Genomic DNA, 20,000 nt, shown 5'->3' with positions numbered 1-20,000 from the left:
CTCATCCTCCTCTCTCTCCTCATCCTCATCCTCCTCTCTCTCCTCATCCTCATCCTCCTCTCTCTCCTCATCCTCATCCTCATCCTCATCCTCCTCTCTCTCCTCATCCTCATCCTCCTCTCTCTCATCATCCTCATCCTCATCCCCATCCTCCTCTCTCTCCTCATCCTCGTCCTCATCCTCCTCTCTCTCCTCATCCTCCTCTCCTCCTCTCTCTCCTCATCCTCATCCTCCTCTCCTCCTCTCTCTCCTCATCCTCATCCTCCTCTCCTCCTCTCTCTCCTCATCCTCCTCTCCTCTCCCTCTCTCTCCTCATCCTCCTCTCCTCCTCTCTCTCCTCATCCTCCTCTCCTCCTCTCTCTCCTCATCCTCCTCTCCTCCTCTCTCTCCTCATCCTCCTCTCCTCCTCTCTCTCCTCATCCTCCTCTCCTCCTCTCTCTCCTCATCCTCCTCTCCTCCTCTCTCTCCTCATCCTCCTCTCCTCCTCTCTCTCCTCATCCTCCTCTCCTCCTCTCTCTCCTCATCCTCCTCTCTCTCCTCATCCTCCTCTCCTCCTCTCTCTCCTCATCCTCCTCTCCTCCTCTCTCTCCTCATCCTCCTCTCCTCCTCTCTCTCCTCATCCTCCTCTCCTCCTCTCTCTCCTCATCCTCATCCTCATCCTCTCTCTCCTCCTCTCTCTCCTCATCCTCATCCTCCTCTCCTCCTCTCTCTCCTCATCCTCATCCTCATCCTCCTCTCCTCCTCTCTCTCCTCTCTCTCACCTCTCTCCTCATCCTCATCTTCATCCTCATCCTCCTCATCCAACTTCTCCTCCTCTCCCCGCTCCTCCTCTCCCTGCTCCTCCTCTCCCTGCTCCTCCTCTCCCCGCTCCTCCTCTCCCTGCTCCTCCTCTCCCTGCTCCTCCTCTCCCTGCTCCTCCTCTCCCTGCTCCTCCTCTCCATGCTCCTCCTCTCCCTGCTCCTCCTCTCCCTGCTCCTCCTCTCCCTGCTCCTTCTCTCCCTGCTCCTTCTCCTCTTCCACCTTCTCCTCCTCCTCCTCCTCCTTCTCTTCCTCCTCCTTCTCTTCCTCCTCCTTCTCCTCCTCCCTCTCTTCCTACTCCTTCTCTTCCTACTCCTTCTCTTTCTGCTCCTTCTCCTCGACGTTAAAAGTGGCGTACCGCAAGGATCAGTTTTGGGACCCGTCTTGTTCTTAATATATATAAATGATCTAGATGACGGCCTCCTCTGCAAAGTATCAAAATTTGCTGATGACACAAAAATTGCCGGTAAAGTAATAACCACCAAAGAGAAAGAAACTCTACAATCCGATCTAGATAAATTATCAAGTTGGGCTAGCAAGTGGCAAATGAAATTTAACGTTAACAAATGTAAAGTTATGCACATTGGAGGTAACAATGATCACATCCAATACCAAATGAATGGCGAAATATTGGATTCAGTAACTAAAGAAAAAGATCTAGGAGTTTTAATATCAAATGATTTGAAGCCAAGTCAACATTGCTCAGAAGTTGTTAAAACAGCAAACAAATTAGTTGGCTTCATCGGAAGAATCTTCGAAAATAAATCAGAAAAAATATTGCTAAACCTCTATAACTCCTTGGTTCGTCCCCATCTAGAATACTGTGTACAATTTTGGTCCCCATACTACCAGAAAGATATTAACAAACTAGAAAGAGTACAACGGAGAGTGACCAAAATGATACCAAGGCTGAGAAATCTGCCGTATGAAGAAAGACTAAAAAATCTAAACTTGTTCTCCCTCTCAAAAAGAAGAATGCGAGGAGATTTGATTGAGGTTTTTAAAATGTTCAAAGGCTTTGACAACATTAATGTCAAAGATTACTTCTTATTAGACCAATCAAATACAAGAAGACGCCACGATTTCAAAGTAATTGGCAAAAGATTCTCTACGAACGAAAGTAAGCACTTCTTCTTTAACCGGGTTGTTAACGTGTGGAATTCGTTACCTCCCACTGTCGTCGAAAGTAACACGATAACAACATTTAAAAATCGCTTAGACAAATACTTGGAATCTAATCCGCAGATAAAATATTATCCTTTGCAATAAAAGATATGACAATCAGACATTTAATCATAATTGGATTAATCGGATAGGATAGTGATAGCAGTAGTGTTAGTTCGAAAGTAACACGATAACAACATTTAAAAATCGCTTAGACAAATACTTGGAATCTAATCCGCAGATAAAATATCATCCTTTGCAATAAAAGATATGACAACCAGACATTTAATCATAATTGGATTAATCGGATAGGATAGTGATAGCAGTAGTATTAGTTCATCTTCTATCGCCTAGTTGCCCTGTTTCCTTAACTGTAGTGTAGTTTAGTTAACACAAACAGCCTCGTTAGGGCCAGTAGGCCTGCTGTTGTTTGTTCTTCCTTTGTGTTCCTTTGTATTCCTCTTCCCCCACTCTCTTCCACTCCTCTTCCTCCTCTTCCTCCTCCTCCTCTTCCTGCTCTTCCTCCTCCTCTTCCTTCTCTTCCTCCTCCTCTTCCTCCTCTTCCTCCTCCTCTTCCTCCTCTTCCTCCTCCTCCTCTATCTCTTCCTCCTCTCACTCCTACTCTTCCTCCTCTTACTCCTACTCTTCCTTCTTCTCTTCCTCCTCCTCTTTCTCCTCCTTCTCTCCCTCCTCCACCTCTCTCTCCTCCACCTCTCCCGCCTCCTCCTCCTCTCCCGCCTCCTCCTCCTCTACGTCCTCCTTCTCTTCCTCTCCCTCCTCTCCGTCCTCGCCATCCTCTCCCTCCTACTTCTCTTCATCCGTCTTCTCCTCCTTCTCCTCCTCTTCATCCGTCTTCTCCTCCTTCTCCTCCTCTTCTTCCTCCTCCTCCGCCTCTTCCTTCTCCCCTTTCCCCTCTTCCTTCTATTTCTTCCCTAGTCCTCCCTTTTCACCTCCTTGTCATTCTCTTCTTCCTCCTTCTCTTCCCCCTCCTCTTCCTCCTCCTCTTCCTCCTCCTCCTCTTCCTCCTCCTCCTCTTCCTCTTCCTCCTCTTCCTCTTCCTCCTCCTCCTCTTCCTCCTCCTCCTCCTCCTCCTCTTCCTCCTCCTCCTCTTCCTCCTCCTCCTCCTCTTCCTCTTCCTCCTCCTCCTCTTCCTCCTCCTTTTCCTCCTCCTCCTTTTCCTGCTCCTCCTTTTCCTCTTCCTCCTCCTTCTATTTCTCCCTATTCCTTCTCTAGTCCCTCCTTCTTCACCTCCTCATCTTACTCTTCCTCTTCCTTCCCATCCTCCTCCTCTTCCTTCTATATCTCTCCTGGTCCTCCTCACCTCTCAGTTCCTCTACCTTCTTGTTTCCTTTTCCTCCCCTACTACCCCTCCCCTTTTCATCCTCATCTTCCTTTGCGTTCTCCTTTTCCTCCTCCTGCCTTTCCTCTTCCTTCTCCTCCCCCTCTTCCTCCTCCTCCCCCTCTTCCTCTAACCTTCTACGTCTTCTCCTGGGACAGCTGATGAAGGAATACAAGAGCCTAAAGAAAAGAATAACACTCGAAGTGCTGAGCGGTTCTTTACCTTTTCCTTATGTGCTCGGGCAGACGCCATTGGGAATCGACTCCCGGCGTTGCGAGGAGAGTAAGAAACCCAACGTATCTTGAAAAAAAGACAGAAAAAAGAGGAAGTAGAGGAAAATTTTAAATAAACTCGGAATAGGAAAAAAAAGAAGAGGAGGAAGAAGAATAAAAAGAAGAAGGAGAAGAAAAGGAAGAAAGTAGTGAAAGGAGAAAATGTGGAATAGAAAGAGGAGATCGATGTCAAAGAAGAGAGGGCTTCGACAAGATGAGGATGAAAAATGAAACAGAAGAACGAAAGCTTCTGGAGGAGGAGAAGGAGGAAGAAAAGAGGGAGGAGATGAAGAATGAGGAGAAATTGGTGGAGGAGAAAATAAGCCATAGATGTAGGAGAAGGGGGGAGAAGGAGGGAGTGTTGGGGGGGGGAAGGCACGAATGAGTTGACCTACGCTTCGCCCCAACGATTCTATCGGTGATTAACCTCACGTTATGGCGACATCTTCCTCGAAACTACTTCTGATTGGCCGTTGAACTCAAGCGCTCAGCATAGCAGCCAATCAACCGCAGTGATGACGAAGATGTTGCTATGACGTGAGGTTTATTATTGACAAAATCGTTGATGTAGACTAGGAGAGGAGGAGAAGTTATGGATCGGTGGTGGGTGTGGAAGAGGGGGAGGAGGAGGAGGAGGGGAGGAGGAGGTGGTGGAAGAAGAAAATGAAGAGAAAGGGATGAATAAGTGATGTTAGAAGGTGCACCAGACCTTTGGCTCACAGAGTAAAATAGAATCATCTGTTTCCTTCTTCTTCGGGAAACGCAGGGTCGTCAAGGTCTGTGACTATTAACACATCCATTTCGCGTTAACCGGAACGAACTCCTGAAAGGTCCCACAGGGAAAAATAGAAGACAGAAAAGAGAGAGGAGAAGGTGGAAGGAAAGGGAAAGTAAAAGAGGGAAGGTAAAAATTGGAGAGCAGAGAGTCGAGAACGAAGAAGATAGATTGGAGAGTGAAGGGAGGGAGGGAAAAAGGGAAGGGCGAGGGAGAGGTTGGGAGAGGGAGGGAAGGAAGAAGAGAAGGGACACAAGAAGGAAAGGAAAGAGATGGAAGAGGTAAGGGTGGAAGGTGGGGGTGGGAGGAAGAAGTGGCTGGGAGAAGAGGAATATGAACAAAAGGGAATATGAAGAGGAACAGAAAGAAAAAATATCACCAGAATGTTATGTGCTATTTCATTTGTATACTCTTTTTTAATAAATTCATTTATTGATTAATTCATTCATTCGTTTTCACTTCATTCATTCATTTTCACTTCATTCCTAGGTCCGCCTCTTAGATGAATAAATTCGTTTTGCTTAAGTCAGAGCAAAATTTATTAAGTAAAACACCATTTCCTGGCGTTAAAGTATTTATCTTTCAGCCACTTCCGTTCCGGGGGGTCCCTTTCATTTCGTTTTGTTTGCCTTCAGGCGATTTCATTTATCTCAATGGCACCTCGCTAACGAGAGATGGGACGTGGGGCGAGTTCTCTCGGAGAAGAGCAAGGAGTAAGAGGGGGCCCGCATGGCGTAAGTTCGAATCCTGACCACAGCGCAGAAGTTAGGAGAGGCATACATTCTGAGTAATGGATTCAACAGCTGCTCACCACTGATCAGAGGTGACCTCAACTTCTTTCGGATAGCGTCTCTACAGTGGCATACTGTGGACACCGTCTCCTGTGTTCATGTATGAAGAGTTCCGGACCAGTTGCAAGGCTAAGGTTCGGGACGGGTACCAGGCGCTCGCGCGTACACGCACACGCACACACACACACACACACACACACACACACACACACACACACACACACACACACACACACACACACACACACACACACACACACACAAATAAATAAATAAATAAATAAATAAAAAGGGAGTGCTGACATAAGAAGAGACATTGGGAGACATCCATGAAGCTATTAGGGCTTCGGACCGTACTCGGGTAAAGAGTCACATGTCATCCTCCACTGGAGAGTCAGGTGTCGTAGAGACTCTTCTGGAGGAGCAGATGACTATTATATATCGTCCTATAAAAAAAAAAAAAAAAAAAAAACGCTGACGTGTCCCACTTCACTGAAGGAGCACCTCTCGTACTCAGCGGTAGTCTCAGCTGTCTGACTTGACTGAAGGATGAAGTGTCGTACCCTATGGGAAATCTGACATTTGTATTTGGAGGGTGAGGGTGGGTATCAGGAGCTCGTCCTTGACCTAAGGTCAAGGTGTAAAGACTCTGGATGAGAGTGGTCGTATCGACCTTAGCAAGGGCTTAGCTGTCGTCCCTGACGGAAGGAGGAGGTGGATATATGTGGTCCTCAATTAGGAAATGGGGGCTGCAGGACCCAAGATCCGGACGAGGAAGTATCGAGTATACGGGGAAGAACAGGAGACTAATTTCCTAATGACTACCTACCTGTAGGAGGGGATGAGGGTGGATGTGAGGGTGACGTAACACTTGGAGGAGGAGGAAGAGGAAAATGAGAAGGAGGAGGCAATGGTGACGCAACGACCAAAGAAAGAGGGAAAGGTCATGGAGAATGTGATGAGAGCTACCTGACGAAGACGAAGACGAAGCTGAGGAAGGACCTGACGCCCGAAGTAGACAACTAGGAAAAGGCGCATCGCCTGGAGAAGGTGATGGTGGGAGTGACGTCATAGTTGAAGATTTCGAAGGTGGAGGCAAGAATGACGTCATATCCAGAGATGAAAGAGCAGGTGATGGAAACGATTACATGACTCCTGAAGAAAGAAGAGAAAGAGGAGCAGGAGGACAAGAAGAAAAGGAAGAGGAGGAGGAGGAGGAGGGAAAAGAAGAGGAGATAGTATCAATAAATGCTAAGATGACCCTGTATCTCACGAGAAAGGTCGGGGAAAGGGCGACGGACCTTTTGAGGAAGAAGAAGATCGAGATGACTACGACGAGGTTCCCAAAAAACAGGATATGAGTATAAGGTCGATGTACGTATCACCTTTAGGAAATGAACTTGAGAATGAGGATGACGTAACGCCTGAAGAAGGCGGAAGTGATGGAAGAATGAAGAAGAAGAAGAAGGAGGAGGGGAAACGAAGAAGAATAAAGAGAAGATAAAAATGGAGAACAAAGAAGGCAATAAGATGAAGAACGAGACGAAAGAGTAGGAAGAGAGGAAGAAGACGAAGTAAGGGGAGAAGGGAATAATGAAAAGGAGACAAAAGAGGAGGAGATTAAGAAGGAAAAGAAAAACGAAAAAGTAGGAGACAAAGGAGATTAAGAAAGAGGAAACGAAGGGGAAGACGAAAAAGGAGAAAAAGAAGATAAAAAGATTTTGAGAGCAAAGGAGGGAAGGAAAGAGGAAGACGAAGGAAGAGAAGTAAATGAAGAAGAACAGGAAGGGTGTAAAGAAAATAATAAAGATCTTAAGAGGAAATAGATTATGAAGAGAGGAAGACGAAGAAAGAGAAGAAAAAGAAGACGATGAAGAAGAAGAAAAAGAAGAAAAGGAACAAGAAAAGAAAACAAAGATGATGAAGAAGACGACAAACACTTGATAATCGAGGATTCTTGTTGAAATTCATTCATTAGTTTGTTTACATCTAGAATCTTCACTATTGCCCTTTGTGCAGAGACTGCCAAGACAAATATCAATCATTAGCGCCAAGAACAAGTATAGAACATCTGGTAGTTGAGAGACATCTAAGGATTACAGTGTAATCGTTTAGTTATGATAGAAGATGAAGTCTCCTTGAAATTAGACTGGATAACGTGTAGGAAGACGACGAGGTCAAGCTCTAAACAAGATGAGGTCACTTCATCTCGATTTTACTTCATGAGGTGTATACTTACCTGACCTGATCTGACCTGTATAATCTCTTAAGTCACCGCGACTCCAGGCAGCCTGATTCAAGGTAAAATGAATACTTTAAGGTACGTTGAGCATCCCCGCTCCGCGTACCTCCACCGTGACGTCATAGGAAATCCAGAGGGGGAGAGTGAGAAATGAAAGAAAATGTAAACTTTAAAGAAAACCATCTTTATGTATGGTAAACTTTAAAATTACACTATGATGTTCACATAATACTGAAATTACTCAGTATCACTTTCTTATACTCAAATGATCAGTATATGAGATATGACCGCCAGAAAAGTTATAAAAATGTTTTCCATGCTTTCACATTAGGTTGATTATATTAATATGACGAGTTATTAGATGGGATGACATGTCAAGCGTGGATTTTATATGTAGACCTTTGTCTCCACCAAGCTCAGTTATGTTTTAACCGGATTCTTTAGTCTGTTTATTTGCAATTGAATGAAAATTTCAGGAAGTGTTGCTAATAAATAGTTACTTTCAAAGTGACGGCTGCATACATATCCAGATGACCGAGTATTGTGTGTGCCACATAATTCAATCCATTTCTTTCTAATGTTCCGCCTCCCATTAAAGCCCAATCTTAATTGGAGAAACAATCCTACCTCCAATCATTGACGAACCAGATTGAGACTAAATGGCAGGATAACAATATAATGCATATCAAATGTAAATCTGTGCAGTACGTTCAAGCTCGTATGTCAATAGTTTATCTGACCGGTGGATAACTCAAGAGGGGCAAGGTTAAGGCAAAACTATGGTGTTCTAACATAAAATATTTTCATATTCACTTAACACTACACACTTATCTTATGCCTACCCGGACTACTTGTTACCACTAGGGTCCACCTAACATATTTAACCTTGGGATTATAGAGGAACGGGAAGTGTCCACTCTATACGGGTTCAGAAATCAGAGCGAGAGGATAAGAAGTATTATACTTCGTGACTGCGGTCACCATGGGGGGCCGCAGTTGCCAACTCACAAACCGTTATTTATTTTATTACAGGCAGGGTGAGTGGAATAACATTACACATACAGACATCATTAACATAATAAGGTACAATATACAATATGAACAATATCCTAGCTAACTAAAATAAAAGGATAACAAAGGAATAAAACCCACGGAACATAGAAAATTGCATTTCATACGATCTGTAATTCAGGAAGACGAAAAAATGAGGCCGTGGCTACAACTACCCGAAACAGGTGGTAACATGGAAAGTACTTCTATTACAAAGGAATACATGGACATGCGGCCACGCAACACTAAGTTCTTTATCTTTGGGTAGTGAAAAGAAATGTATATTTTTATCACTTTTCAGTCTAACGGCATTGCACTTCTGCACTATACAAACTGTTGGCATTTTTATATGTTATTTGTCTGCCTTAGCTACCCCTTTAATCAGATGATGGAGCTTCGTTCCACACACTGGTGTGTGTGACTGACTGACAGCTCTCGACCCGCGGAACCCTGGTCTCGATATTTCCGTTGATGTCATCATCTACCTGCGCAGTGGAGAGGTTTTCTGGCTCTCCCTCACCCCCCCGCTAACGTACCTTATAGTATTCGTTTTACCTTGGCCTGATTGACATCTTGCTCGCCTCCTCATGACGTCATATCGTTATTTTTCATCCCGAAGTAAACTGATGTGTTCTTATTTAGACCTCGAGACGAAGATGGAAGCTGTGGAGGGTGACGGGGAGAGGGTGAGGGGAGAGGGGAAGGAGGTAGAAGAGGACGGGGACGGGAATACAAAGAGAGATAGTGTTTCTTATGCATTCTTTAGTTTTCTTCCCGGTTTCTGTAAGTTAAAAAACATGTAGGGTCATCGAGGAGAAAGATATAAGAGGAAGAAAAGAAGAGGGTAGATGATGAGGAAGAAAACGTGAATGAGACAAAGAAGTGTGGGGAAGGGAGAGAGGATAAGGAAGGAAAGTAAGGAAGTGGAGGAAGATAAGAGGAAGAGAGAAAAAAAAAGGGGAAAGAGAGAGAAAAGAGGAGCTGAGGGACGGAATAGGAAGAGAAGAGGAGTGTGAAAAGAAAGGAGAAGAGGTAGATCAGCTGGGAGATAAGTCGGTAGATAGGTAGTTTAGGTCGGTGGTTGGGTAGATAGGAAGATCGTTTAGTTGTAGAAAGGTAGGTGGATAGATAGTAGTAGATAGGTTAGATGGTAGATAATTTGATCAGTTAATAGGCAGATAGGTAAGTTGTTAAAGCAGCTAGTAGATAGGGAGCTAGATCAGTTAGTTTATCTGGTGGATAGGTTAATCAGGTGATACAAAGGTTCCAGCTAGTAGGTAGGTAGAATGGATGGTAGATTGGTAGATAAGCTAAGTTGATAGCTTAGCTGGTAAGAAAATAGATTAGCTGATAAAAAATAAATCTGGTAAGTTGGTAGATCACCTGATAGGTAGTTAGATGACCTTTGAGATAGACAGATCAATGTTAGGCAGGATGATCAGCCGGTATGTAGGTAGATGAGCTGGTAGGTTGGTAGATAAGTTGCTAGATGGGTACTAGACCCAGGAAGTCGTAATCCGGGAATCAGAATTTAGCGGTTGCAACTTACGACCCCAAGTAGACGGTTTCAATTTCCGCCCAAAGGCTCAAGTGACGTCATCATAAGGGGGTTAGGGGGAGGGGGAGGGGGGGAGGTTGCGTCTGAGGTCAAAGAGGACCAGACTGGAAGTACCTCTCGGTTCCAGCATGTGAATAAAATCTTCTGACGGCAACCAGGAGAAATATTGTGTGTTCATCAAGATTGGTTCAAGCTTGACTGGAGAAGGTTTCTTCTTCCCCAATCTCCTCTCCTCCCCTCGTGCCGGGTCGAACCGGGTCGACTTGGGTCAAATCGGGTCAGGGGGAAGGAGGGTCGACCTAAGCGACACGAAGAAGGCTCATTTCCTCCGCGGGGCGGAGACTCGATGTCAAGTTGATCGACCTGGAAGGATCGGCGTCGAGTAGGGTGGGGAGGGGGAGGAGGAGGAGGAGAAGGAGGAGGGTGGGAGAAGGTGGAGGAAGGGGGAGTGGACAAAACATAAAGGAGAAGTTATTTGTAGAGGTAGGGGTGGCCGTGGAGTGAGAGATAAACTGAAACCAGGGAGAAAGGTGAAGACAAAAGTGAAGGCTCCCATATCTCTCTCTCTCTCTCTCTCTCTCTCTCTCTCTCTCTCTCTCTCTCTCTCTCTCTCTCTCTCTCTCTCTCTTTATTTCTCCCTCCCTCCCTCTCTTTCTCTCTCTCTCTTTCTCTTTCTCTCTTCCTCCCTCCCTTCCCCCCCCCCTCTCTCTCTCTCTCTCTCTCTCTCTCTCTCTCTCTCTCTCTCTCTCTCTCTCTCTCTCTCTCTCTCTCTCTCTCTCTCTCTGTCTGTCTCTCTCTCTCTCTCTCTCGGGAGATAGAATCAAGGAGACAGAGTTGAAGAAACTATCGAAGATACGACGCTTGAGTTGGGAATCAACTTAACGATCGATGGCTTTGACCTTATCAGTTCGGGGATTAACCTCGGACTGAATAAAAAAAAATCCCATCGCGTCGGGCTGGGAGAGGATTTGTGATATACGTCATCAAGTCGAGGGATTGGATATCATCCGACTTGTCATGTCACAATTTACAGATTTTGCATTTGGTGACACCGAACGTTTTGCTGACTAGTACAAATGTCAATGTTGTATTTGTATTGTTATTATTGATGTCATTATTGTTGTTGTTATTATCATTGTTATTATTATTGTTGTTGTTATTATTGTCATCGTTATTGTCATCATCGTCGTTGTCGTTGTTGTCGTCGTCGTCGTCGCAGCCTTCGTTGTCGTTGTTGTCGTCGTCATCTTCGTCGTCTTCTTCTTCATCGTCTTCGTTGTCTTCGTCTTCGTATTCGTTGTTATTGTCATTGTTATCATTATTATTATATATATTTTACCTATGTCCTATAGTAATAGCAGTGGAAGTATTATTATTATTATTAGTAGTAGTTGTGGTAGTAGCTAGTAGTAGTACGGTATAATACAGGGTATAATACAGGGTGGCCACTGAAAGACTGAATGATATAAAACAAAGATAACTTTTACAAGCACATTTTGTTTTATTCTACTTAGAAATATTATATGATTAATGGAGTTTTTTCAGTATTTTGTGTGAAAAACATCAACCAAATGACCACCATTTTTCTGCTCAACAATACAGGCTCTTTCAAACTACATTTTTATGAGCGTACACAAGTTTTCAGGTCCTAGATGTCAGATTTTGGCTTGAATTTTCTCCTTAAGCTCTTGAATTGTTTGAGGTTTATTTACGTAAACCCCTTCTTTCAAGTAGCCCCACAAAAAAAAAAAAAAAAAAAAAAAAAAAAATCCTGGAGCCATCAGATCAGGCGAACGCGAAGGCCAAACAAATTCAGCATTTTGTTAGATTATTAGTTCACCGATCAGATGGCACCATGCTTTTTATCTTATTTTTATCATTATTTTATTTTTTATTTTTTTGCGAGGAAATTTGAGAGAACGAGTTTATGTAAATAAACCACGAGTAATTCAAGTACTTAAAGTGAACATTAAAGCCGAAATCCGACCTTTAGGACCTGTTACCTTGTGTAAGGTCATGGAAAACGCTGTAGAAAGAGATCGTATTTGTGAACAGGAAAATAGTGGCCATTTGAGTGATGTTGTTTTTCACACGTAATACTGAAAAAAAACAACTCTATTAAATACATTCCTAAATAAGATAATTATGAATGAAGAAATATGTGGCTTGTTTTTGTTTTGTCATTCAGTCCTCCTACTATAATAGTATTAGTAATAATAGTAGTAGTAGCAGTAGTTATTGTATTAGGCATAGGTGTTAGTATTATCATTATTTTATTTTACTATTATTACAACTACAATTACTATTGTAATTTTTTCAATCTAATCAATTTGTTTTTTAACCCATTATTTATCTTTATTTTTTATCAGCCAGCTGGGTATGGACCACACGGTCTCTTATCGCATTTCTCTTCTAATATAATCCACTGCGGATGACTGAATAAAATTGTCTGGCGATAGTTAAGAATAACGTGTATATACATATCGAGATATTTGTTCACAGCGCTGGTATAAAAACGAGAGAAGTAATAAGGAAAGCACTAAAGAATGAGGTTAAGAGGAATGGAAAAAGTCAGAGAAAAAAAAAACGAGAAAGAGAAAAAGAGTGTGGTCATGAAAGAGAAATCGAGAGGAGAACTGGTAATCAAAGGACGTTTGAAAATAAAATTACGAGAAGATAAGTCGAATAGAGACAGAATGACGCTTGGGAAGCAAAGAGAGAGATGTAAATGAGATTTAAAAAAAGTATGAAAAGTATGAGTAGGAGGAAGAGGAGGAGGAAAAGGAGGAGTAGGAGACGAGGAGGAGGAATAGGAGGACGAGGTGGAGGACGGGGAGGAGTAGGAGGAGGAGGAGGAGTAGGAGGAGGAAGAGGAGTAGGAGGAGGAAGAGGAGGAGGAAGAGGAGGAGTAGGAGGAAGAGGAAGAAGAGGAGTAGGAGGACGGGGAGGAGTAGGAGGACGAGGTGGAGGACGGGGAGGACGAGGAGGAAGAGGAGGGGAGGACGAAGGGGAGGAGCAGGAGAAAGACGAAGAAGAGGAGGACGAGAACGAAGAGAGTCTGAGTTTATTCTTCAAGAAAAAATGAATGTAGGACAAATGGAAATGTGCAATGATAAAAGAAAAAAAAAATGGCGAGACTCCGGAAGGCGGGTCTGCAGGTGGAGGAACGAGAATCGGAGAGAATGTGAACGAAGAGGAAATAAACAAAAAAAGAAAAATTGTATTGGATGGAGGACACTGCAAGAGACCATAAGGCATACACTAGGCAGTTCCATGTCCCATACCACCTTTCACCCCGATCCATAAATTTATCTAATCTTCTCTCAAAACAATCAATTGCTTCAGCGCTCGCTACATGGTGACTAAGTTTATTCCATTCGTTAATCACCCTGTTGGTAAACCAGTTCTTGCCTATTCTTCAAGACTGTCTTTATATATTTTCACGTTCATTGCTTTTGCCGGGGCTTCGGGCTTGTATCTGAAAACCACTCCTGAGACCTGCCTTTCATGGCCTTCCATAGCCTTCCGTAATCTTCCATGGCCTTCCATGGCCTTCTGTAATCTTCCATGGCCTTCCATGGCCCTCTGTAATCTTCCATGGCCTTCCATGGCCTTCCATGGGTTTCCATGGCCTTCCATGGCCCTCTGTAATCTCCCATGGTCTTCCATGGCCTTCCATGGTCTTCCATGGCCTTCCATGGTCTTCCATGGCCTTCCATGGTCTTCCATGGCCTTCCATGGCCTTCCGTGATCTTCTGCAGTTGAGATTGATGGGCACGCTCAGGACCAGAGATGGGGCTTCAAGAGTCGCCACTTGGTCTCGCCAGAGTGACTCTCGAGATGAAGGGGCATCATTTGGCCAAGATCAAGACGTATTCGAGGATGAGTTCGAAACGAATCTTGGACTGGGCTGCGACTTTATACATGAATACATAAATTCAGTATATAGATGTATGTATAAACACATACCTGTACATTCAGGATATATATGTATATAAACAAATATACATAATACATTCATACGTATATATTCACATGTACATAAACACACGCGCACATACACGCATACATGTACACACACACACACACACACACACACACACACACACACACACACACACACACTCGGTGGTGCGGTTGGTAGAGTCCCCGGCTGTCACTACGGCGGTTCGGGTTCGAATCCTGCCCAGGGCTGAAATAATTTCAGTACCGCTACGCATCGAGTCGTTACTCCAACTCTCGTGGGAGGGGAGTTGGGTGTGTGTGTGCGTGTAAGGTCACAGAATTACCCATTGATCGGTCATACGAGCTCTGAGCTCTCTTCCGGGAGGGAAACAGTTGTCGATCACGAGTCCAACACGTGATCCAAAGACCAAGGTGAAACACACACACACACACACACACACACACACACACACACACACACACACACACACACACACATACACACACACAGACACACACAAACATATCAGGATTAAATTAATTGAATGACTATCTATCAAGAGAAAAACCTGACAATGGGAATTGCAGAGACAAAACTGAAAGATCATATACAATCAGGTATGGTGGAACAAGGATTATACAACATTTGGTCGAAAAATAGGACAGACAAACCGGGGGGAGGAGTCATGATATTGACTAGAAAGGACCTAAATGTAATAAAGGCAACAGAAGGAAAAGATAATGTGGAATTAATCACAGTTAAAGTCGAAAACAGCAGTATGAAAAGTAGAAGGTTTATAGTTGTTTATGTGCCACCAAAAACTAAGACCTGGACTGACAGCGAACACTCAAAATTACTAGAAGATACAAAGAATGAATTAACCGAGACACTGAAATATGGAGAAAATATAGTAATTATGGGTGACTTTAACGCAAAGGAAATAAATTGGGAAGAATTGACAATGGGAGGTGGAGACGAACTCTGGGGAAATGTCCTACTGGATATGACCATAGATTACACATTGACGCAATGGGTTAAAGAAAATACTAGATTTAGACAAAACGAAGAACCATCGAGACTAGATTTGATATTCACCTCTGAACCAGAAATTGTAGAAGAAATAAATTATAAAACACCAATTGGTAAGAGTAACCACATACTAATAGAGATCGAACTTAAGGAACAAAATGTGGTAAGAAGGAACGAGAAACATAGAGAAGGAAGACTGATGTACAACAGAACTGATTTTGTAAAACTTAGAAATTTTTTCCAAAATACCTGTTGGCAAAAATTTGCATATGATGAAACAAAGACGGAAGAGAAATGGAACATTTTCAAAGAAATATATAAAGAGGGAACAGACAAATATGTGCCTAAGCGGAAATAGAAAAGGGAGAATAAAGTGCTGGTTTAATAAAAAAGTGTAGCGATGCTAAAGATAGAAGAGACAAAGCTTGGAAAAGATGGAAAAGAGACAAAAAAAGAGACTAAATGGCAAACATACATTAAACTGAGAAATAAATACATAGACATACGAAGAGAGGAAAAAGAAACTGAAAAAGACATAATAGCAAAATGCAAGGATCAACCTAAACTGTTCTTCAGATATGTAAACGACAAACTAAAAGACAAACACGAAATGATAAAACTGCGTGAAGGAAATTAAGAATACACAGAAGATGTAGAAATGGCCGAAGTAATGACCAGACTCTATAAGTCTGTTTTTACAATTGAAAGCTCACAATTGTGGGATGATAGTCACCAGGACGGATCCCCTAAAATGGAAGAAATAATGGTAACACAGAAAGAAATAAGGGACCAAATAAAGAAACTTGATGTCAGAAAGTCATATGGGCCAGACGGAATAGCAAACTGGATATTAAAAGAATGCATAGACAAACTCACAGACAAAATACACAAGATAATTGACTTCTCACTCAAAGAAGGAAAAGTACCACAAGACTGGAAGAATGCTAATATTGTAACAATATATAAAGGAAGAAATAAAGAAAATCCAACAAATTATAGACCAGTATCCCTTACAAGCACAATTGCAAAAATATGCGAAAGAGTTATTAAAAACAAATGGAAAAGAACAAAATATTAAACCCCAACCAATTTGGATTTAGAAGTGGAAGATCATGTACTACAAACTTAAAATACTTTTACTCAAAATTGATAGACATAATACAAAAAAAGAGATACCTGGGTAGATTGTGCTTTCCTGGACCCACAAAAGGCTTTCGACAAAGTATCACACAAAAAACTACTAAGAAAAATTGAACTAATAGGTGGAATACAAGGAAAATTATTGGAATGGATGGAAGACTTCTTGAAAGGAAGAAAAATGAGAGTGATACTTAGAGAAAAGAACTCAAAATGGGTAGACATGATAAGTGGAGTACCCCAAGGCTCTGTATTGGCTCCGATAATGTTTGCTATTTATATAAACGACATGGATGAAGGAATTAAATGCTACATAAACTTCTTTGCAGATGATGCAAAACTATTGAAGAGAGTGAGTAACGAAGAAGACTGTAAATCTTTTCAGGGAGATCTGGACAAAGTCTGGAATTGGAGTAAAAAGAACGAAGTGAATTTCAACATTAAAAAATGTAGTATAATGGAATTTGGAAAAAGCAAAAATAGAATATCCGGTAAATACAAAATTGGAACAAAAGAAGTTACAAAAGTAAATTCAGAAAGAGACCTAGGAGTGATCATTTCAAATGACATGACACCAGACAAACATGTAAACAAAATAGTTGGAGAAACCTACAACTTAAGATCAATGAAAGTGGCCTTTGACTACATGGATGAGGAAATGGTGAAGAAAATCCTAGTTACACTGATAAGACCAAAATTAGAGTATGCAGCATCACTATGGACACCCAGTAAAAAAAAAAAGAAATAAGATAAAAGAAAAAATAAAGAAACTAGAAAGAATTCAAAGAGCACTAACAAAGATGGCACCAACACTCAGCATGTTGACATATGAACAAAGATTGGACAAACTAAACTTATTAACTCTGGAGCAAAGAAGAGAAAGAGGCGATTTGATATCCATATATAGAATTATGAAAGGGATGGAAATCCTTGACAGGGATGATCTACTTAAATGGGACAGAAGAAATACAAGGGGACACAAGAAGAAACTTAAGAAGGACAGTTACAGAAGAGATCTGAAAAAGAATAGCTTTCCACATAGAGTGATAGATACATGGAATAAATTGAAAGAGAAAACAGTGAGTGCTAAAACTATACACGACTTTAAGAAAGAACTGGATGCGGAAAGATACAACTGCGGGTCCCTACGAGCATAGCTCTTCTCCCGCAAAATACAACTAGGTAAATACACACACACACACACTCGGTGGCGCGGTTGGTAGAGTCCCCGACTGTCACTACGGCTTTCCGGGTTCGAATCCTGCCCAGGGCTGAAATAATTTCAGTACCGCTGCGCTTCGAGTCGTTACTCCAACTCTCGTGGGCTGGGAGTTGGGTGTGTGTGTGCGTGTAAAGTCGCAACATTACCCATAGACCGGTCATATGAGCTCTGAGCTCTCTTCCGGGAGGGAAACAGCTGTCGATCACGAGTCCAACACGTGATCCAAAGACCAAGGCGAAACACACACACACACACACACACACACACACACACACACACACACACACACACACACACACACACACACACACACACTCATGTACAATAATTTCTTTCTTGGAGTTAAAACTTGGTAGAAGCTCAGAACCTACGCCAGGAGGCACCTAGGCAGGACTGTAAGATAACCTTTGCCCTACAGTGTTCGCGCTGTCAGGGCAAGCGGCCATCACTAGTAACTGTTGAAATTGAATTTGGAATAAGAATAGGCTGGAGAAGAACAAGAGGGATGGTGGTTGGTCCGTAGGTGATGGAGATCCTTTTGGCGGGTTACTTGCTGTCACGAGATTCTTACATTCGACTGAAGTGTGCTCCGTCGGCAGAATGTGAAAAGGTACTCTTGATTAATGTGCCCATGTGGAAAGAATAAGGAGGATGGTGAGAAGGAAAAGGAGAAGAAGAAGGAGGAGGAGGAAAAAGAGGAAGAGAAGGATAAGGAGAAAGAAGGAGAGAATGAAAGAGAGAATGAAAAGGAATAGTAGGAGGAAGAGGAGGATGAGAAGAAGGAGAAAGAATGAAAAACGAAGAGGAGAAAGAATAGGAGGAGAAGACGAGAAGTAGGAGGAAGAAGAGGAGGAGAAACAAGAAAGGAAGAAGGGGATAAAGAGGAAGAGGAGGTAACAGAAGAAGAGGTGGAAGGTTAAACGGGGAAGAAAAAGAAAAGGAAAAGAGAAAGGAGAAAGGAGTATGATGAAGAGGAAGAAGAGAAGGAGGATGTGAAATGTCAAAACTTTTTAAAGCCGAAATTTACGTATTTGTTCAGGCTGACTACGGGTGATTTTATTAATTTAAGTGCGCTCGGGTCTTCCTCTATTGAATAATGAAAAATCCATTAAATACATTACCTCGTTCACTGGGTTAGGAAGTTCGGGGTAGAACAGAGTTAATTGGAAGAGGGAGAACCTAGTAGATGGTAGATAGCCAAGGTAGATAATAGAGGGTGCTGGTAGGCGGGAAGTGAGAAGGGATAGGAAGAGGAGGTGGAGGAAGAAGAAGAAGAGGAGGAAGAGGAGGAGGAGGAGGGATTACCATTTTCGGGATTAGCTGTCATGTAACCAGTTTCAATACAGCGACACGCTCTTTATTTTTTGGCTGATACCAGACAGTTTTATTCAGTTGAGGGGCCGCACTTGGGGCAGATTGGGATCTCGATCGATTGATACCCGTTTTGGTTTGGAAACCCCGGCCAGCTGAGCTGAATAAAACCTTCTAGGACGAGACGAGAAGAAGAGAAATTAGAAAATGTTGAGGAAGTGTCCGTATTGAAGAGGGTATTGAACAGCGACTATATCGTGTCTGAAGCTATACGGGGCTCTTTAGGAAAGGGGCTGGGAGCGGGAGTGGGGGGGGGGAGTTTAGGGGGGGAGGGGGGGTCTGACAAGCCCCTTCACCAGATGCCGGCAGCTGAGGAGGACCTCTCCCCCCTCCCCTCTCCCCCCCTCCCCCTCCCCCCTCCCCTCTTCTCCTCCTCCACGGATCGTTAATCGATTCATATTCGGGTCAGTTTGTAAACTGGTGGAGGGCAACGGCAGCTTTAAGTATCACTTGAAATATGCGCTCGTTAAGTGGTGATGGCCCGACTTGGGTTTTGGTATTTCACTCAATGTCAGGTTATGTTTACATGTATGCATATGTATGTACGTGCTTACATGCATATTTCTGCACACACATACAAAGGATTACAAAGGCAAAGCATGCCGACAGGAGACCTTTTGATCCATATCTAGGTCGGATGCAAAAAAAAAAAGAAAAAAAAAAGAAAAAAAAAAAAAAAAAAAAAATCATATTAATAATAAATTAAAACTATAACAATGTAAATAACAATTAAAATACATAAATAAATGCATTGGTATAGTTGAATAACAAACAAACAGGTAAATAGTAAATGATAATAAATTGACATATAACTAATAATAAATGAAAATCAGACAGACAAATTATAACAAAACAAAAACAAATAATATAACATAAATTATAATAATTACAGCATCTTACTTAGGTATTTATCTAAATGATTCTTAAAGCTTCGAACTGAACTACATTGCACTACCTGTGCAGGAAGTTTATTCCATTCATTAACTACACGGTTGGCAAAGTTGTTTCTACCTACTTACAAATTGAATCTATTTCCGGACAGTTTGAGACCATTGTTTCTTGTCTGATTCTCATTCAATGTGAAAATTTTGTCACTTTTGATGTTGTCAATTCCCTTTAAAATCTTAAAGACCTGTATCAAGTCACCTCTGAGTCTACGCTTTTTTAGGGAAAACAGATTCATGTGCTTAAGTCGATTTTCGTATGATTTATTTTTGATATTTGGAATCAGTTTTGTGGCTCGCCGTTGTACCTTTTCCAGTCTGTCAATGTCTTTAATGAGATTCGGTGACCATACGGAAACAGC

The sequence above is a fragment of the Oratosquilla oratoria genome, chromosome 1, assembly GCF_046742065.1.
Source record: "Oratosquilla oratoria isolate Oo_2021 chromosome 1, ASM4674206v1, whole genome shotgun sequence".
Classification (NCBI taxonomy): domain Eukaryota; kingdom Metazoa; phylum Arthropoda; class Malacostraca; order Stomatopoda; family Squillidae; genus Oratosquilla; species Oratosquilla oratoria.
Note: the sequence above shows the minus strand (reverse complement) of the source record.